Genomic DNA, 6,000 nt, shown 5'->3' with positions numbered 1-6,000 from the left:
CCATTTTGTTATTTTGTTGACCTCACTTACCTTCACCAAAATGGCCGCTACTTAGCTCCACCTCCAAACCTTGCCCTCACCAAAATCGCCACTGCTAAGCCCCTCCTTTGGAAGTAGGCTCGGCGTATTTCCCTTCTCAGGCTCAAACGCACCCAACCGGCTTACAGCCCCTTCTCTCTGGGCCGCACCTACACACACACACTCTCACTCTCTTCTTTCTACTCCAAGTTACAGCACCCTCCTTCACAAGACACCAAAACCTCTAACATCCACTACTTCAATTTAACCACAAGAAACCAACAAAAATTCACACTCACACACCTTCAACAAAGTTTTAACATAAAATAATTCAACTAATCACGACACAGGCACTCCTCCCCCAAACGGGAGAAATCCCCTCAAATCAACCAGCTCACAATATATAAAACATCAACAAAGAGAAACCACACACCTGTACACTCCTGGAACAAGGCCGAAAAACATCCAGCAATCACACAGTTTATTGCTTTTATGTAGTCAATCACACCACAAGAAACAGGACAAAACAACTATATTCAGCTTCCTACAGCTCGTAATATGAAACACTTGGCGAGACTGAGATTACCTTTCTACACCCCACAAACAACATCACCTAGATAGAGAAATAAAACTAAAGAAGAAATTGGAGGAATTAAACCAACAAAAAACCGAGTTGAACAGTTAAACAAATAGAGAAAAACAGTTTTCCTTTAATACTCGATGGGCATATGCGCTGCCCCCCCTTTGTCTCTTTCTCCTTACACACACACACTGCGGGGTTCACCAAGCCCCCCCCCTTTGCAGCTGCTTGAGACAGAGAGACAGAGACGCTTTTCTTTTTTCTCCACCACACACGAAAGCAAGCCTATACATGCAAGCTTTTAAACCATATAAGCGCTTCTCCACCGGTATTTACACACTATTTACATACACGGGCCCGTATAGACATAAACACGCCGCCTGCCAGAACAGCTTATCGTGTTTTATTTCTCTTTTTATTTCTATACCACTTTTCCTGAATTTTTGACTAATTTAAAAGCCCTAAGCCCAGGCTTCCCCTTGGTCCACAGAACCAGCCTTGATGACCAATAACCCCGCGTCGGGAACGCCCTCACCGGCCGCGGTCAGATTTCTAAGCCCTAATTAATTTAAAACCGCTCCCCGCAAGTTAACAGGTCGCTCCACGTCTCGCGTCAAGGAATCAACCTCACGCGTTCAGCTTTACTTAAAACTCATTGTCACCCACGTTAATAGTCACGGCCGGGTCTCACCCTTCAGCCAAACAGCACAGTAAAAGGTAATCCTTGATTACCTGGCCTTTAACGGGTGTCCGAAGTCCCGCGGGAGGCCACCCGAGCTACCTGGGGATCACCAGGGGTAACTGTGCAATCCACAAATTACCTGTCGCCGCTACACGCTGAACACTGTGCTCTACGGGGTCTCACCCCGGTCTAGGTTAATTTATACACTGTTTAAAAGCGTCCCTGGGGACTCTCAGCCCCTCAGTTTTTATTTACCTGACGCCCGAAACCGCGTTTCTACCACCCAATGAGTCCGAATTCCCCTAACCTTAAAGAGTGCTTGGCATCTAACTCCACACTCTCACTTAAGGCACACAAACCAAGCCTCTTAGCTTTAACACCACAAAACACCACACAAAAAACACAGAAAACCCCCTAAAATAAACAGCAATAACTTTTGAGAGAATTTTATCAAACTTTTACCACTAATTATCCTAATTAAATAAAATCACTACGGACAGAACCCAACAGAAGGCCCCCCTGAGTGAACATTCAATTTAGTTTTAACTTCCCATTTAGTACCTTTGGATAAAAATTATTCAACAGGTGGTACTGACCTTTTATGTCCCGGGTTTTTCGTCACTCAGTGGGTCCCCCCCTGGTTTCCCCCGTCTTTTGGCACCCCCGAGGAGCTCCGCTCCCTCGCAGCGCGTCTTCTTTTCCCCCAAACCGGGTTTCGGCACCAAAATGTAATGGTTCTTTTTGATTTGGAAGGAAAAGTAAGCGCAGACAGAGTCCTAGGGAGTGTCCAAAAAGTGATTTATTAAACACACACGTATTACACAGTGCGGGAGGCCGGTCTCCCCGTTCGGCCCGATACAGAAAGCTTTATAGCCTTTATGACGTCAGAACAATTCCTGGGAGTCATCTTATCAGAACAACAACAACCCTTTCCCAGACTTGAAACCAGATGTTTCCCATCATCAGCGTCTGGGAACATAACAATTGTGTAAGACGAGTGTGCTGTTGTGTAAGATTGTTGGTCCCGGCCACCGAAAGTTCAGCGTCCTCATCTGACTTACTGTGGACCCACCACTATGCTGGTGCTATGCATGATGAAGCATTGCATCTAGAATGTGTCATTCTGCGTGCCCTGGCAAATATACTAAGTGGTAAATGATACATGATAATAAGGATGATAACCGGATAATGATAATGATAAGTGATGCAGACTAATGAAGTAATGATGAAATAATGATTGTGCATGTGAATAATAACATAGTGACAGAAAAATAACATTCCTTTACGTGACAGTGGAAAGGTTACACCTCACTTCTAGCTATGTTTTATATGTTAGTCAGCCCAATTCTGTGCACACTCATTCTTAATGATTAGCCTCAGCCAATTGCTATTACATTGGGTTTTTTTTCCTGCATTTAGTGACTTTACCATTAATTAATAAACCCAATATGTTAAATTTTTTGTAGATGTCTTTGGGTATTTCACAATAATTTACTGGGGTCTTGTGCACAGAAGGGAATTTTGTCCATAGACTTCTAAATAACTGAAAATGTTTTTTCATTCATCTTTTAGATACAATCTATGCATCACACATAGAGAAATAAAATGTAAAATTTGCTAAAGATAGCAGTAAGTATTCACTTTTAAATAGCACATAGTACAGTTATGCTATCAAACAGAGTAGTCATGCTCATATGTTGTTAATGCAGGTTTTGCTTTATCCACTTAGCCTTAAAAAGCAAAAAGACACTGGTAATGGTACTCCTGGTTTACTGGGATAGGGTTCGACTCCCTGTGGTGTCCTTGCTTATGGCTATAACAGACTAATACATGCTATTGACCATTACATTTACATTAAAGTAATCAACAACCATGTCGATCCAGTTACATCTATATCGAGGGTGCTTCTAATTGATGATTAGTGCTTTGAGTTTGGCTTGTAGCTGGTAATTAGCTTTCTGGTCTGGGCAAATAAAGTCTAATAGCAAAGTGTAAAGTAGGGTTGGGTGCAATGTTCCCTCTAACTTTTCACGTGTCTGAGCGAACACACAGACTCCCTGAGCAATCCCTTGGACCACTGTGAGCGACATCAGACGTGTGCACTGTGGTCACGCCGGCATCTAATCCATCCAAGTTACCTAGTTTATTAAGATAATCAAATTACAGCATTTACATTTATGTTAGACTACTTTTAATTAACTGCTTTAGCCCACTTACAATGAAAATGTAAAAAAAAATCTAGCCATTGACCTGTGTAGCATGTTAACACCATTGGAAGTATAAATAACTTGAACTCCAATTTTGAAAACACAACTTTCTTTCTTTTTAAAAAAGGCTCTGACTTACTTGTATTATGAGTCTGTGGTCTGGGAGAGAGTCCTGTAGCTCTCTATCTGCAAAATATAGTATATAATGACCAATGTTGGGCAATTAATTATATAGCTCCTTCAAAAAAGTAACTCAGTTTGGCAAACAAAGATTATTGGCAGCTATTTTTTTTAAATGCAGCCAAGGTGTTTTTAAATAAACATTTCAAACTATTTACAGAACAATCAGCTGTTCTGCATCAAATTTGATGCCACACAAATTATTTGTGCCACTCCAAAACATAATTTCTGTCCACTATGAGATAAAGGAGAACAACAGCCTGATACCTGCAGGCCTGACAACAGGAGATGTATCACTCTTGTAACACCTGTAACATTCAGCAGTAGTCTCATTGTTCTGACACACACACAACAAAACTTTTGACTACACTACACACTAACTACACAAGATTTGCGCTAAACATCTCAAATCTCTTACATCTCAAAGCACCACCGTCACTCCTAAGACTTCCCCCCGTTTCTTAACAACTAGATGCCACGTTGCCATATCATTTTTTGATTGGTCGACATGATACTTTTTTGGACGAATAAGAAAGGGAGAGGGGTGGAGTTTGTTTTTGCTCACAGGTGGAGAGTGCTTTCGAGCCTTTTTTCTTATAAAACGCAGTTTTTACCGTTTATTCCCGCAGTAAATATAAACAACGATAGTATTCAGGGGAAAAAAAACAAACATTGCATATTTTTTATCACAACTCTGGTTTTACGTGGCCGATCAACACAATTTATAAACCGGTATTAAGTCCACATTTTTTCCTTTAATTGTTCCATCTGTCCTGCTCACCTTTCCAATGGTTGTACACGTTGTCATTAACATGGCTTCAGTCCACATCAGCCACGCTGCTTTGCTCGCTAAAACACCAGTGTCGGCACATAAGGACCCTGTCATAGCCTGTCAACCCTGTTGATAGCTGCGTATATACGAATGTAAATCACATCATTGGATGGACTATGAGATAAGGTGGCATCGTTCTAATCCCATACGGGAGCAGCCAGTAACTTACTAACACTGCAAAACAGAATTGTTAAAGTATTAAGTTTAATTTCAATTCAGGTTAGAATATTTTTGTGCGCAGAGACCGTGCCAGCAGTGCGCAATAACGCACGTGCGCAGCTTACAGGGAACATTGCCTTGTCGCCAATTTAGGATTTTATTTGACTACCAAAACAATGTGTGGCTTGTGCAGATGTATAATGCGAGCAAAGGAATCAAACACGACTAACTTGCATGAGCGTGTATGTGTCCACCAGCCAAACATTTTTTCTAACATAGGCTCCTGCCTTTCTTTGCGTCTGTTTTGAATTTGAGTAATTGAATCGCTGCACTTGGGCACACACTGAGGAGGGTCCATTTGCTAGCAGATGAAATAAGGTGGTGTTAAAAGAGTGCTGTAATTTCTATCCTGTTAACTACTTCTATTAGTCCCATCATTATTAGCAAACTTACTTATGGGCAAATAAATAAATCGCCCTTATCGTCGAATCGCAAAACCCTAGCAGACAGATGGAGAGGGATGATGTAAGAATGCACCAGCAGAGCTTTATTCCTCTGGAGGCAGTGACTGTTGGATTTGGGATATTGCTCCAAGAGACTTTTTTGTACATCTTGATATCTTCCATAAGCATACCAGGTTTCAGACTCATACATAAAACACAGAGCAGGGGCTGTTGTTTTGAAATATTGTAGGGGGCGCTGTGGAGCCATTTTGTGCTATTCAATGAAAATGATCACATAACAAGATAGCCCTCATCACATTGGAGGTGTGGGCCAAATTTCAAGACTTTTTAAACTGTTCAAGCCCCTCAAAAGCCACTTAATTTTTCATGGTGATCCACGTTGCCACCAGAGTGCGCCGTTCAGTTTAAAGTCACAATTTTCTCACTGAAGCATCACGAGGAAGTGATTGTGATATTCACCGCTTTTGAGGTGTCCACGATGAACCTGTGAAAATCAGTACAACAAAATTAAAGCCATGACATTTCCTGTTGCCACTAGGTGGCGCTCCACGAATTGCTGACAATGGGGACATCAATCTGTTCAGGGCGGGTCTGACATCATGCCTGTAAAGTCTGGTACTGATCAGACTGGAATTTCATTGAGTTATACTAATTTGTTTCTTCATGGCGAGACATCAAAGTTCGCCATGCTTCTGAGGTGCACACCCTTTTGCGAAAACTCACAGTTTTCACTGTAACCCAAGATTAACTCCTTAAGGCTTTACTGGAGAAATTTGAGGCTGCAGATGTCACCCATCACAATACTGTACCCCAAAGTGTAAAACTTGACATTTCCTGTTCCCACTAGGTGGCGCTGTCCTTGATGTCAAATATGGCAG

Source organism: Neolamprologus multifasciatus, chromosome 20 (assembly GCF_963576455.1).
Source record: "Neolamprologus multifasciatus chromosome 20, fNeoMul1.2, whole genome shotgun sequence".
Lineage (NCBI taxonomy): Eukaryota > Metazoa > Chordata > Actinopteri > Cichliformes > Cichlidae > Neolamprologus > Neolamprologus multifasciatus.
The sequence above is the reverse complement of the archived record's forward strand: the minus strand, read 5'-3'. Positions refer to the sequence as shown.